Raw genomic sequence first — 16,703 nt, forward strand, 5'->3', positions numbered from 1 at the left:
TGACGGGAAATCAAATCTTGAAGCTTTTAGAGTTTACAGGAAGCAAAAAAAAAAATAACCACTCAAGCTGCCTTGTCAGTGCATGCCATGAATCTCTACAATGAGAACAGTCACACAGACCACCAGTATCCTCACAAAATATCAACATAATGAAAAAAATAATCTTTTCATATAAAACAGCTATTTAGAAGTAACAACAGCTGCCTCAAATCAGAAAACATTTTATAACATTTCAGTCATTTACCCACCAGTTAACCAGACCAGAGAAAAATAAAGAATAATCTAGTACATATATATATATATATAAAACTTATATTTAGCTATCTATAAAACACTATTAACGCACTGTATTAATGTTTATTTGTGTCTAAACAAAAAGTCTAAAACATCTAGTTAGAAACACTAATCAGAAACATATTTTTACCCCACCACTGACCCACTAGAAAAAATGCACTTTGGTATTAAGTCAAATTATACTATTACTGAAGAATTAGAAGACATATATAATTTGTAATTATTTAAAAGGGAAAAGTATGTAAAGTAATTATAGTGGGGAAAAGAGAGAAAAGGAACATTAGCAGCAAAAAAGAATAGGAAGAAAGAAGAGAGAGAGGGAAAGAGAGAGAATGTTATTTAAATACTTAGTACTATATGTAATTAGAAGAAGTAGATATAGAAAGGGAAAGAGAAAGTTAATAATGAATATGATTCACATTACCTTACAGTATAGAAATTTTCCAGAATCAAATATATTATGATTCATAAAACAAACCATTTAGAATTAAAAGGAATTTATTCATTTGTCCTTTAGTTTTTTTTTAGTTTTGTTTGCTCCTTCCTTCACAGACCATCCATTTTTTGTTGCCTGTCTCTTCAAACTCTGGGATCACCATTTCATTTCTTCTCTGTCCGACAGTATTTCCTTCTTTTGAATAAATTCTACTGAATCTTGTAGGGAATCGAAGATCTTCACTCCTTCTGGCAAGGTGATTTTTATTCTTCCAGGAAATAGAATTTGAGCTTTAATATTGGCTTTTTTTCCAAGGACTTAATTAGAGGAACACACTCCTTTCTTCTGGATATGACTGTAGAGCTGTAGTCATTGTCAAAACGAATAACTTTTTCACCCATCTTAATAGGGGAATTAGTCCAAGCTGATTTCAGCACTAAGTCCTTGTCTTGTGAGGAAAGAAATCTAACTATTATAGACCTGGGATTAGATGAACTCAGAGATGAAGCTGAATTTGCCAGGGACCGATGAGCCCTCTCAATTCCAAAAAGGGATTCGGGCATATTTAGTGCTGATGAAAACCACTCAGTGAGGAATTGAATCATGTTAGCACCCTCTTCTTTCTCAGGAATTCCATATATCCTTATGTTATTCCTCCTTGATCTACTTTCAATGTCTTCCAGTTTCTCAATCAGCCTGGTGTTTGTTTCAGAATAAATTCATTATGATGTTCATTTTCTGTCACTCTAGTATCTAGGTCAGTTACTGTTTCCTCCAAGGCAAGAATCTGTTCAAATTGTTTTTTACTATTCCATTTAAAAGTTCCAGTTGTTTACTGCATTCTTGTTTGATAATACTCATTTTGTTTCCAAATTTGTCCATTTTAGTGACAGTTCTTGGATATTTGATATTATAAGATGTAGTTATTTCTTCACTGCACTCTCCTGGTATGCGTTCTTCAAGTTGCTTATGTTGAGATCTCCAGCAGAAAACTTCTTGACAGGAATAATTAAAATATTCTCTTGACTATGTATTAATTTTTAGAAAATAATAAAGAGTCTATGTTACTCTACCTTTTAGTATACATTTAGTTAGATTTTTCTAAAAATTAAAGTATATTTCCTGTTAGGATATTAAAATCTAAGCAGAACTATGGATTTCTGCTGCTATCAGACTGGCATCTTGGCCATGCCCCTCTTTCTTAACTTTCTGAAACTAGACTTTTCAGCATAACATAGCATTACATCCCTTAACTTCTTCAGCACTTAACCTTCAATTTTTTGTTAGTACACTATAAGTTACTAGTAGAGAGAATCAGTTGTAAGGCATTTGAAATATAAAGCTACTACTTATATGAAAATATATCTTACATAATTGTGCATCTGTTTTTCAGTTTTCATTTGACATAAACATATTATTTGACTCATTTGTGAAGAAACTACAAGTTAATGTGCATTTTGTGAAGAATAAATGAGACATATTTTCCATAACAGTCTCCTCCCTTTGACACTATGTGTCATTCATAATTACATTTTAATTCTTCTTAATTTAATAAAATATGCTTCACCATCATAGTATTCATCATCTGCAATTATTTGATTTTCTTTTACCTTCAGTTCACCATTACATATTTTTATAAGTGGCATTGCATGTGCATGTGCAGGTGAGGTTAACCATTTTGTAATCAGAGCCTTTAGAACAGAAAATGTTAAAACAATTGACAGAATAATACCAATTATTGTGATGATACCTTGTAATATATTTGTTCCTAAGTTACCAATTGCATTGCCCAACCATCCAAAAAGTGTGCATTGTTTAGCTGTACTGTCCAGATCTTTGGCCCTTTGCTCTAGAAAACTAGCTAACTTTTCTTGTTCATTATGATAGTTACTAATATAGGAACAATAATGACTTTCTATGAGGGCACATGACCCTTCCTCCTCCCCAGCAGCTAGTATTATGTCAAGTGCCAGCTGACTCAAATTTCAGTCATTTCTCAGTTTGTCATCCTGATGTGAAATGAAGTGTGGTTTTGCTACCTCCTGTAGAATTTGCGCAAGCATGGTGATTTCGAGCCTTATTCTTTGCACTCCATATCCAGGAGTAAAGACTGAAAATACTTGCTCTGCCCAACAAATTGCCTGTTTATTTCTCAGTCTGACTGCTGGAGGGTTCTCAAAATGTTGTATAGCAAGTGTGATAAAGCCCACAAAACAACATTCAGACCAATTTGTAGGAAACCCAGGGGTAGGCACGATTACCACAAATATAGTAATGATGATCTGTCATGCCCGTGCCATGGCCCCAGTCATAGCTTTTTACGTGTAAAGACTTCAACACACTTTCATGTGCAGTGTCATAGCATTTACTGGTTCCCACAGGTACAGTCCCATTTCTGGCATAACATGTCTCCATGATTTGTTGTTACAAGCTGGAGAGACACAACCTTTGAAAAGTCAGTCACATTATGCCAAGTTAAGTTAATATCATTAACTTCTTTTTCAAATGCCACTTGTGATGTAGGCATCAGAATCACGTGAATCCCTGCCTTAGAGTAATGAGGTATATGTGAACACAACCAACAGTTTGTCACATTTAAGTCCACAGCATATTGTCGAAGAACCAATAGGAAACTGTTTTCTCTTGACCAGTTTGTAAGAGGAAACAGCAATAAAAACAAGATTGAAGCACCTGCTGTTACTGGATTCAGCATGGACTGTTTGAATTGATTTTCTTCACTGGGGCAGATGGTTCGTCCTGCACCATTCAATCTTTCTTCACTAACAAAGATGATTCATCTGGGGCCTCCAGTCACCAAATATTTTTACAATGTGATACACAAATTCAAGTTGGTAAACCTGCTTAGTGAACAGCAGTATAGGTGGTTAGTAGAATCTGGAAAAGGCCTTTCCACTATGGACTCAAACAGTTCTTTCTTTGGAAGGTTGAACATAAACCCAATCACGGGCCACATTTGGTAGCAGGGCTGGTCAGGTGGTTGTGGAGGAGCCTCTTGTACAATTCTGTGGTACTGCTGCATGAAATGAATACGTTTTGTACAATAACAATGTAACTATCAGTTATAGTCAATTCCTCATTTGACACAGGTTGTGTAGCTGGAAAGGACATGGATCTCCCCTTTAATATCTCATAAGAACTCCATCTTCTTGTAGTATTTAATGTATTACTTCCACTCATTAATGCTAAGGAAAGTGCCTCTGGCCATTTAAGGTTTGTCTCACTACAGATCTTTGCTGTCTTATTTTTAAGGGTCCTATTAACCCTTTCTACTAATCCAAATGAGTGTGCATGTTTGAGACAGTGAAGACTTAACCTAGTGGTAAAATGTTGCATAGCTGTTTGGTTAGAGTATTGTTAAAATGTGCTGCCTGATTACTATTAATAGAGCAAGGTACCCCAAACCTAGGAATAAATTCAAAAAGAAGTTTCTTTACAACTGTCACAGAATCTACCTTATGACATGGGTAAGCTTCCACTCGTGCAGAAAACATGCAGACTAGTACTAGAACATAGAGTAAATTACAAACCTTTGGCATCTGGAGAAAGTCCAGCTGTACTTTAACAACAAAGGGTACCCAAGGTGGTGGTAAACATGCAGCTTTAATACTTGTTTTTTTATTAACATTGTACTCTAAACATACTGCACAATTATTAACATACTGAAGTATCAAAGAAAAGACATGAAGGGCATACCAATTCATGTAATTTGGTTAAATAAAGCTGTCTTACCTGCATGAGCTGGTAAGTCATATGCCCTTATGAAGTAAGGTAGCAAGGGGGCAGGTGCCACCATTCAGCCGTCTGGATGTTGCCATAACCCATCGGTGGATTTACTGCATCCATCTTTAATGCTTCGACTTTGAAAGCTGATACTTTGTTAAAGTCAAGCACATCATCACTGTTAGATTCTTGTAATAACATCACATGTAGTTTTGCACAAAGTCCTTCTACAACTTGCTTAGTAGCGTGATCTGCCAGATTATTTCCCTTTGAAACAGTATCTAAACCCTTTTGATGGGCAGTACATTTAACTGTCACTAATTTTTTAGGTAACATTAGAGCATCTAAAAGACCATTGACATAGAAAGAGTTTTTAATCTGAGTTCCTGCTGAGGTTAAAAATCCCCTCTGTTTCCAAAGTTGCCCAAAATAATGTATAACCCCAAAGGCATATCTGCTATCAGTGAACATAGCAGTTTTACACTTTGGTAATTCACAAGCTCTTTGTAGAGCCACTAATTCAGCTGTCTAGGCAGAACATACACTACTTCAGTATGGTGATTCCTGACTCTAGTCTGTGAAGCAAAACATCATTACTGGTGCAGACAGATATTCCTGTGACCAAATTTCCATTTTGATCACTTCTACAGGAGCTGTCCACAAATAGATCTAGTTCAGCATTAGGTATAGGAGTGTCCTTTAAGTCATCCCTAGGAGAAATTGAAAATAAGTCACACGCACACAATCATGCTCTTCACCATCCTCAGCAGTAGGTAACAAAGATGCTGGATTTAGAACAGGACAGAGTATGAGAGAAACAGAAGGATCACAGAGAAGCGTAAGTTCATATTTAGTTAGAAATGCAGTTGCTGAGTTTTCATTTTAAGTAAGAGAGATTATACAGAATGAGGGATGGCTACTGTAAGATCATGCCTGAGCACCAGTGATGGTACAAGATTGTCTAGAATGGTGGCAGTAGCCATCACCCTTAAACACAGTGGAAACCCCTTTGCAACAGAATTAAGTGCCGTAGTTGCCGCGGTGGTATGGCGGTAGCGTTGTTGCCTCACAGCAAGAGTTTCTCCCATTCGATTTTCGGTGTGGCTTGGGAGTGCCTTCTGTGTGGAGTCTGCATGTCCTCCCCGTTGTTGGGTAGCGTTCGAAAGACATGCATGCGTAAATGCCTTCATTGAAGGTTGGGCATCGAGCTGGCACCTCGGCGTTTCGTAAAAATCTACTGCCAATCATTAGTGGACCGGAGTTCCACTGTGGTGACCCCTTACTGGGAAAAAGCCGAAAGACAAACAACAACAACTATAATAAGCTAATGGACAATAGTTGTCCCCATGTTTCTTTGCAAGGAAACCCATTTCTTTCATGACAAAATAAAATTAAAGTCTTCCTGTAATCTGGTAACCCCAAAGCTGGGGCAGTAGCTAACGCTTGCTTTAAATTTTGAAATTAATTTTCCTCCTCACTATTCCAAGGGAGGGGCTCTGGTGTATCCTGTTTTAAAAGATTGGTCAAAGGTTTAGCAATTTATGCATAGTTAGAAATTCACTGTCTGCAATATCCTGTCATACCTAACAAGGATCTAAGTTGACAATGAGTAGTTGGCAGTGGGACTTTAGCTATTGCCTCAGTATGAGATGGTAGCATCCACCTGCTACCCTGAGATATCAAATGATCAAGATAATGTACCTGAGGTGCCCATAGCTGCAACTTTTCTCTTGATGCCTTATGTCCTTTTTCTGCAAGGATAGTTAAAAGATGTATTGTATCCTGCTGACACTGCTGAAAAGAATCAGATGCTATTAATAAATCATCTACATATTGCACTAACACAGATCCACTTGGAAATGTCACATCTTCCAAATCCTTTTTCAGAATCTAAGAAAATATGGAGATTCAGTTTATCCCTGTAGTAACCATGTCCATATATATTGTTGTCCCTTATAATTAAAAGAAAACAGAAACTGACTTTCAGAGTGGTTAGGTATAGAAAAGAGTGCTGAACACAGATCTATCAGAGAAAAATATTTTGCTGTAGGGGTATGCAGCTCAGTGTTGTTCCTGGATTTGGAACCACAGGAAAAGTTGGTAATACTGCATTGTTTACAGCCCTCAAATCTTGCACAAAACAGTAAGTATCATCTCCTGGCTTCTTTAAAGGGATAATAGGAGTATTACAAGGGCTTTTTAAGCTGGCACTATTATTTTTTGTTGTGTTAAAGACAATTACAGGTTTGAATCCCTGCTCTTCTCTGGTTTTAGTGCATATTGTAAAACTCTAGGGAGAGGTTTACATGGATCCAATTTTATTTTTACTGGTTTTGCAGATTTTAATATACCAACTTCATTAACGTGTTTAGCCTATAAGTTAGAAGGGACCCACTGCAATAGTTCTTCAGCTACCTTCAACAAGGCTATTCCTCAGCTTGTGCAAAGACTGCTAATATTTCCCCTTCTTTTTCATTGGAACTTCAGAATACACCCCTTCTGGTGTACAGTAAATAGTACAGCCCAGTTTGCATAGCAAGTCTGTTCCTAGCAAGTTCACCAGTGCAGTAGTAGTTAAAAGGAAAAAATGCCTTTCCTCAATAGGTCCTAAAGAAATATGTATAGGCTCTGAAAAAGGACAGACAACAATAATAGTTGTTACTCCAACTGCTTTATGTTTTGAGGCGGGTATTTGACTATCTTTTAACACAGACCTAGTGGCTCCAGTGTCCACCAGGAAAGGAATTTCCTTTGAATTTATTTCTACCTTAACGTAGGGTCCCTTTTGATCTACTGGCAGCAAAGCATCAGAATTTATTTCTGCTTTATTGTCCTGACATAGTCAGTATGGTGATTCCTGACTCCTCCTAATTTGAGGAGGTGGTGGGGGAAATGCAGTCTTGCTATAATTCGGCTGTCATTCAGTCCAGGTATCTTGGACACACTGCATTTGCTTGTGTGAACATTCTCCTCTCCAATGTCCTACTGCACCACAATTAAAGCAAGATCCATCAGATGAGGCAGGAGGGGCACTGCCAGCTCGTTGTTGCCAACCAGCTGCACCTTGTTCCACTTGACCAGCGCTCTTACTAAACCCCCTAACAGCTCCTCCCCCCCTTCCTCTGCCTCTGCTTCATCCCCTTGGGTTTCTAATTATCTTATTTGCAAAGTTAACAGCTTATACTCAGTATTCTTTTTCCATTTTTCCTGATGCTCAGTACAGTGATTTGTAGCACTTAACAAGGACTCCAAGTCCTTTTCCTGCCAGTCTATATGCACTTCCTTTATTTGATTTTCTACAGGGGCTTGCAGACCCTGCACAAAAGCAGCTGCAATAGCTGGCTTAGCTTGTTTTTCTGGATCTGGTATTCCTAAATGTCAGGTAAACACTGCTTTAAGGCAGCTCAAATAATCTGCAGGAGCATGCTCTTTATTTTGTTTACATGCCTATACCTTACACTCATCTGTCCTAACCTGACCTACTTGTGTAATTTTATTTAACAACCCTGTCCTTTTGTCTACAAATGCATTCTCTGTGAGAGTAAAATCTGATATTCCAACTTTTTCAAACAACTGTTTACTTATTTCATCTGAAGTGACTACCCAAAGCAGCTGGTTTAAATCTGTCAGTGTAGAGTTGTAACATTCTATTGTCATTTTTAATTCCTCCTTAAACTTTAATGGGTTTTCTCTAATATTTGGGAAACATTTGGACATAGTATGCAAATCAGCAGAGGTCCAAGGGTGATGAACAAGCTCTCTATTATTGGCCCCTAATATTTCTTTGAGTGTTGCCAAAATATCCTGTCCAGAGGCAATGGCCGCTTGTCCCTACCCTGTCATGTGCACGTGTACATTGAGCTATGGGTGTGTCAAATACTAAAGCTCCTGTTGGAGACATAGAAACCTGTTGGAAATGAGAACTAGAAGAATAAGAAGAAACCTCCATGACTGCTGGTGCTTATTCTGAAGATGAGGGTTGCACAGGGGAACTTGTTTGAAATGTAACAACACCTCACTGACCCAGTGGACAGTTGACTGGAATGCAGGGGACTGAGAAACAGTGGAATCTTGCACAGGGGCCACCTGTACCAATACATATGGGGGTGAGGGTGCAGTAGCTACTAGAGGAATATCATCCTCTTCTGAAGCCTCAGCTTTTTGGCCATCCCCACTTTCTTCCAAACCTGCTAAGACAGGATAAAGAGATCTCCTTTACTGGTCTGTGCTGCCATCTTAACCTCTTTTACCTGTTGTAGCAACTTGTTAGTATTCTGAAATCCCCTTAATGCTGATTCCTTTTACCTTTTAATAGCTTCAGTATACCAAAAATAAAATACTGCTCATTGTTTCCCCACTTATTTTATTTTTCTTTTATTCCAAAATACCCCTCAAATTCCCTTATTTATGCTTATCGTAAGTTCCATTTAACAGAAATTTTTAGTAAGGTGAAACCACTTATTCAAATACTTACAACTTTCCTCCCCATAATTATGGTACATAAAATATGCAGGTGTTCCGTTTGCAGGGATTTCATCATGCATACTTAACAGGGAAAAGGGAACAATGTTAAGACTTACTTTGTAGATCCTGGATCCTGGTAATTCAGCAAAGATGACTGTACCAATTCACACAATATACAGGGAGGGACAGGTAAGAATTCTGTCATTATACAATGATAGAGGAAACATTTCAGCATGCTATAGGCTCATTAACTTAATTCAACTTTTTCTCACTCATACATAAAACAACACAAAACATCCCTCATACCTTTTACTTTGTAGTCTTCTCCCTTGAGTGTACCACCCTCAACACAAGGTGCCTCCATGTGTTAATTTCTCTTGTTGTACGCTCATACACATTTAATAAACTTTTCCTTATTTCCTGTGGGGTCCTCCCACTATGTCTTTATATACACCTATCAAAAAACTCAGTTTGTTTGTGTCTTTTGGCTTTTCCCAGTTAGGGGTTGCCACAGTGGAACCCTGGTCCGCTAATGATTGGTAGTTGATTTTTACATGCCAAGTTACCAGCCCTTACGCACAACCTTCAACGAAGGTACACCCATTCACGCATGTCTCCATGCAGAAGACACTCTAGCTGAGAATTGAACCGGACAGCATCTTACTGTGAGGCGACAACGCTACCGCAGCACCACCACCGCAGGTTATATAAAGAAAACATAATTGTAGTTTAAAGAGTAGAGTGAGTGAATAACTGTTTTTTTCTTGAATTACTGAGTATCAAGAAAACAGTTATTCACTCACTCTGCTCTTTAAACTACAATTATCTAAATGAAAAAAAACATTTTTTTTCCCACAGATTAATTTTCCCCACCTAATCTAGCATGTTTGCACAGCCTGAATAGTCAGGTTTCTGAGTCTCTGCCTATTCCATACAAAATAGCATAGAATTCATAGAAGAACTTTCTGTGATGGGCCCTTGTAATTTATTTCACACTGCCCTGCAGCAATACCAAAGTTCAGAATCTGAGGGCAGGATTCACGAAGGCTTGCACGGAGTGTAAGAGACGTGTAACACTCCATGCAAGCCTCATGATCCAGGAACAGCCCGAAACTCCGTGTAAGAGACCAGCTAAAACGTCTCTTACACGGACTGGGAGTGGATATGCTAAATACCTCACTTGCAGCCGAAAGGTATGCAAATGAGGTATATTAGCGATCCACGAAGCAGAAACCAGCCCGTGTAAGAGACGTGTTAGCTGCAGAAATGTACTCAGTTGACAACTGAGTACGTTTCTGCAAAAAACACAATGGAGCCATGTCAGCTCCAAATAAAGGGTGCATATGTGTCAGGCAGCATGCCAATGGCCAAATATGTGGCCATTGGCAAGGTACCGATGCAAATATTAAAAAAATATAATTTTTTTTCGGATCGCCGATGTTTAAACGCAGCGCAGCCCCGCGCAAATGGGCTGCGCTGTATAAAACATAAAAATGAAGGTTATAAACCCACAAATGTGGGTTTTATGCAATACATGGAATGACAATACAGGGACCAGCAGACCAAAAACAACATGGCCACCGTGTAGTGTTTGCTAAGGGGGAAGCTGAGTCTAAGACATGTAACTAAGCATTAGTAGGCAATCTCATGTAAATGAGGGTTAGGATACTGAATCCCACAGTCACATAGCAAATGAGCACCGTCTGAGTTGTGTAAGAGATACATAAGTGGGAGGAATAGAGTAGGAGATAGGTGACATCACAGGGGGGAATGGTAGAAAGAAATACAGTTCATTGGAGGTCAGTGTAACATGACAGATGACAGACACAGATCAGGGAAAGAGGAGTGCCAGAAGATAAGCATGGGAAAGTCAAGAAAAGGAAGGTGTACACTGTTACTTACACCAAAGTTTCTTGCTGAGCGTGCATGCGCACGTGTGCGTGCCATGAAGCGTGAGTAGGGCAGTGTGCGCGCGTGTAAGACAGACTGAGCATGTGGGAGCGTGTTGGTAGATTTGTAACACTGTTTGCGCTAGTGTGCATGCGTTTTAACCTGAATAGGCAGATCCTGAACGCGTGCGCGCGTGTAAGCCACTGTAAGTGCGTTTCTGCTGGTATGCACGCTGCTCCCCCCTGAGGAAACAGAAAGGAAAAAGGAAGCAACAGAATTAGTAGGAAGCTAGCAGGGAATACTGCTGGAGCTAGCAGGTGAAAACAATTAGAAGCAGGCAATTACACAGGCAGAATAGTAGCCCAGCCCAGCACTTAAAACTCTGCAAACAGCAGTGCAGGATGTTTCTCTCAAGAGACACTGCAAGACAGGAGTAAGCTATTAGAAGTGAAAACTGAAAAAGCTGAACTCAGAGCAGAAATGCTAGGGGCTGCCATAGCTGTCATAATGAGACATAGGCGACTTGCTGAGGGTGGTGACAATGCAGATGGTGCCAGACCACCCACAGTGAGGAGATGGAGAAGAGTGTATAGGCCCAGAGTCACCTACCACGGGTTACATGAGCTGGAGATAGTAGAGCGCTATAGAGTGGACAGAGAGCTCCTGCAGCAAATAGTCTAGCTGTGCAGGCCACGTCTCACACACAGAACCAACAGAGGGGAACCCATCCCAGTGGAAACCAAGATATGTGTTGGCCTAAGAATACTAGCAACAGGTACCTTCCAGAGACCAACTGGTGATATGATGGGGATATCACAGGCATCAGCCTCCAGGGTACTGCACCAGTTTCTGGATGCCATGTCAGCACATGTCGGTGATCATGTATATTTCCCCAGTGCCCATGAGGTATTGGCCAGCAATATGCATCTCTTCCAGCAAATAGCGGAATACCCTGAGGTAGTGGGTGCAATAGGCTGCACGCACATACACATCAAAGCACCAGCCGGTGAGCGGGGTAGGGCCTACATTAACCGCAAGGGCTTCCCCTCCATCAACTGCCAGGTCATGTGTGATGCCCAGGGCATAATAATGAATGTGTGTGCTGGCTGCCCTGGGAGCTACCATGATTCCCACATCTGGCATTTGATGCAGCTGTACCAGACATTTGCCAGTGGGGACATCCCACACGGACACCTAGTGGGGGATGCAGGTTATACACTGGAGCTGTGGCTGATGACACCCATCAGAAATGCACACACACCTGAACAGGAATGCCATAATGAGGCACACACACAAACACGTAATGTAATAGAGCATGTGTTTGGGCTGCTTAAGTCACGGTTCCGGTGTCTGGACACATCTGGTGGAGCCTTGCAGTACTCACCAACTACATGTACCCAAATTGTCATGGTACGTGCTATGCTACATAATATGATCTTGCGAAAACAGCTGCAGCAGGACCAGCATAGGGCTGGGCCAAACAGCCCCCCACCATTGCCAAGTCCATCACAGGCAGAGCGTGACGCGGAAGAGGAACAACCTAAGCCTGCCCCAGTAGGCAGAAGGAGGCATGCCCAGTAGAGGCAACGCATAGCACATACACTGGCTCAGTAGGAACCCTGAGAATGATACCCCTCTCTGACTCACTCAAATAATAACAGGGATGCCTAAAATGACATGGCCTGCTCACAAACATGTACAGGGAGTGTAATATGTGCATCCGACAGAGGCAGCCCTGCAGCACCACCTGAGGCATGAATGCCATGTGTTAAGTAATGTAACACCATGTACTATATGCACACTTGAGGACCCTGACTAACATCCACCCTCACCAAGCATGAAGCCACAAAATGACGATGGGATGATCAATTGCAATAACTGGCTGAAGTAATGCAGTTAGTCAAAGGGGAGCCAATGTGTTGCAGCCTGGGAAGACATGCTGAGCATGACATGATGCACCACCTGCTAGGGGTGGCATGCACCTATCAGTCCAGGCCCCATGGATACTGGCAAAGGCTGTCAGTACCCACAGCATGCCCTGAATAGGTAAGTCTCAAAACACAAACCCACCTTCATAGGTACCACAAGGGATAGGAACCTAGATGTAATGCTACCCAATGCCAGAAGTCTAAATAGCAAGATGCGTGCAGTGTAAACGCACACAGTATGGAGAATGTTGATATCAGTCCTGTAATAGAAAACTGGGTCAAGGCTCACATCAGCACCCTAACACTACCAGGTTACACCTCATACTGTGCTGTACAGCCTCAAAACATGGAACAAGCTACAAAAGGAGGGTGACTAGTAATAATTGTCAAGGATAACCACACCCCCATGTTGGTACCACAACAAGAAGCAGCATGGATTAGCCATGGTCAAATACCAATGGCTAAAACTGCCTCCCAGTATATAGCCTGCTGCAGACTACTGTCCTAATACCAGGAACTGCACCTGGCCTATGTTGGAATACATGAATATATCAAGCCCCCCAAACCACATTATATTGGTTGACTGAAAATACCCAGACATACACTGGGAGCATTATACTAGCACCAACACAGTAGGAGAAAAGTTCCCAGAATCCATAAACCAAAATGCCCAGGAACAACGTACCACTCCCACAAGAGGGGTAAGCATACTGGATGTGATAATCAGCAACATGCGTACTGGATGGCAAGATGAGAAGTGTATCCCTCACTGGTAAGACCAGACCATAGAGTAATCACAAAGGATATACAAATCCTGACCACAGTCCCTGGCCAGAAAACCACAGTGAAAAACATGTGTAAAGCATAAGTTGCACCCCTCCAAACCGATGTGGAATCCATGAAAGGCCCTGTGCAGGTGCAGAATATGGGACACACCGCAGAACATGTTATACAGGCATTCCATGAACACAGCCAGGAATGCTTGGATTATGCATTCACAAATAACAACAAGACACAATGCCATACACGCAGGCATCTGGCGTGCTGGACTCCAGCCATTACCAAACCATGCAAGAGAATGAGGAAGCTACTACATGATAGAGCAAACATAAAAAGGGAAGTAATCACTGATCAGTAGTATGGCAATAAAATCTGTCCACACATACAATCCACTAAGGCCAGCCACAACAAGTAGAATCTGTGAATCCAGAGGCAATGTGACACCTGCCCCAAGTACACAAACAACCCTCAACTCCCCCCAATAAATACAAATATATGTGAGAGATGCAACCATTTATCCAAACCAGAGGCTGAGCTCCCCCAACTCAGTACTGTCAAAACTAGTCAGGAGGAGAAGGTAACCACATACACCACAAACCCAGTCCCACCTAGACCTATCACAACTGTAAACCAAACACATAAACACAGAACAACATTCCCGGAGGCCCTAATTACAAACACACCACACCAACAGAGGCCTCCAAAGCAGACCCCAAGCAACCACAACCTCCAAACATAGCACATGCAACACATAGTACACAAAGCTGGTGTGCCAAACAGTTACAGGCCAGAAGGAGAAACAACATGCCTGATACAGTTGTAATAGGTGTCTGTATAGGCAGACATACTGCTGTCCCACTCACCAGACTGAACAAGGGAAAGGGTACAGTAAGCTGCCTGTAGGCTGCCACAATATGCCACATAACACAAGTACGCAGGTCACCCCAAAGCAAGCAGAAATATGATGCACTCATTGTCCATGCTGGTGTGAATGACCTGAGATGTACCTCCTTGGACTACATGAAAAGAGACATGGATGAGCTCTCTGAGTATGTACTCCAGGCCGGTATGACACTGTCCGTTTGCAGCATCCAACCCTCACCAAGAATGATGCCACAGTACAAACACAGAATGATCAGCTTTAACAGGTGGCACAGTTACAGCTGTCAGTCCAAGAGGGTCTAATGTCTGTCTGCTTGAGATGTCATGCATGACAAGCCATGCTGCTGTTCCAGGGATGGCTTGCACCTGTAACCCCTGGGTGTCTGGATACTGGATAAAGCCTTTGCCACCTCCATAGAGCCGTATGTAGGCAAGGCCAAAAAGACTAACCCACCACCCCAGAAAACATAAGTGGTAAGAAACATAAGGGTAATGCTGACCAATGCCAGATGTGTAAACTGCAATATGCATGCTCCTGAGGCACTTCCCAGTATGGAGAACATCGATTTATGTGCAGTGACAGAAGCCTGCTGCAGGTCTACTGACAGCACACCAGTACTACCAGGTTATACCACATATCATGCATTATGGCCCCAACACCTGGACCAAAACATCAAAGGAGGGGGAGTATCCATATGCAGCACAGACACCCATACGGCCAGGTAACTGACAATGCACGAAGCAGCGGAGACCACACATGTGCACCTAACTGTAGTCAAAACTGCTGTACAGTCTGTAGCATGCGACAGACCACACTCTCACACACAGGATCCCCACCCAGACATCCTGAAGACACTGGACAGTATGAATGTCCCACCAAATACCAGACAAGGTACTCACAAATCACCACATAGGTGGTAAACCATTATGTATGCAAGGAGTAATCAGGGACCTAGGGACACAAGTCGACAGTAACCTGACATGTGACACTCACAATGCCAATGTGGCTAGGAAGACTGTCTATATTGGACACCGTATCATGAAAGGATTCACATCTACAGCAACAAAGGTCACTGTGCCCCTGTACTGTTCCCTTATTAGACCCATAATCTAGTACAATGACTCATATGGGATGTACTGTACCTGACACCTGCAGCGGTTAGGAAGACCTCAAAGGTACCTCTCCAAGAGGATAAAGGGTGTCAAATATATGTCATATGCTGCCTGGCTGTAGACATCCCAGCTGAATGCAGTCACAGACTGCCTACACAGAGGCATTGTATGTCTGTTGTACAAGGCCATGTCCAACACAGGAGTAATGGACATGCTCCACCCCAGGAAATCAAAGCCATTGGAGCTGTGAGAGTGACAGATGTCAGCCTCAACACATAATAAAATAGGATGTGCTGGAGGGACAGATACATAACCCAGAGGCTCCCCACACCCAGGAACAGGATCCCAATCCATGTTAGGCAGAGCCCCTCACTGACACCCCTCAACAGGAATATTGCCAAGTGGATGGATGATCGTAGATGTACACTGGGGGTCTTCACTGTGTCACGTCCAGATAGAGGCACAGTAAATAAAATCATAAATGGCCATAATAGTCACATAGCAAGGGGTGGCGAAAGACACACACACTCTGGCTAGGCTTACTAATGCCCTAGGGTGGATAGCCTAGTATGAACCTATGAACCTATGAAGATACAAATTGTACAGGACACTAAGGATAATCACAAGGCTTACTCAACTGATGGTAGGAACCATGTCGGGAATTCACAGATATGCTCCGAATCACACAGATATTACAAACAACATACCAAACACACACATATTGCCAACATACAACCTGACAGGTGCAGTGCAAACCCCCCCCCCCCGAATGCAAAATATCTATCCCAGCAGACTGCTGGCCCCCTGACATTGCAGATGCTGAGGTAACAGCCATCATTTACAAAGCAAAACACACAGCAGCAAAGGTATGTGATGGTTCCCTGGGCTGAGGCCAACATGGACTCCAAGAGTAATGGAATGCCAAATCACACTACTGCCCAATGTCAGCCTTACCACAGGATATGTACCCAAAGAGCAGTGTACAACAACAGTGGTCCTTCACAACAAAGGTGTTGCCTGAATGGATACTGCAAACTACCACCCCAGGATCCTGACAAGCTTGGTCTGCACAGCTATGGAAAGGATCAGTATGTACCGCAGACATAAAGCTATCATGGACCTACTGACACCGGACCCTACCCAGTGTGGCTGTCGTAAGTGCAGATCCTGCCTCT

The sequence above is a fragment of the Protopterus annectens genome, chromosome 5.part0 (assembly GCF_019279795.1).
Source record: "Protopterus annectens isolate FY-2018-M chromosome 5.part0, PAN1.0, whole genome shotgun sequence".
NCBI classification, from domain to species: Eukaryota; Metazoa; Chordata; order Ceratodontiformes; family Protopteridae; genus Protopterus; species Protopterus annectens.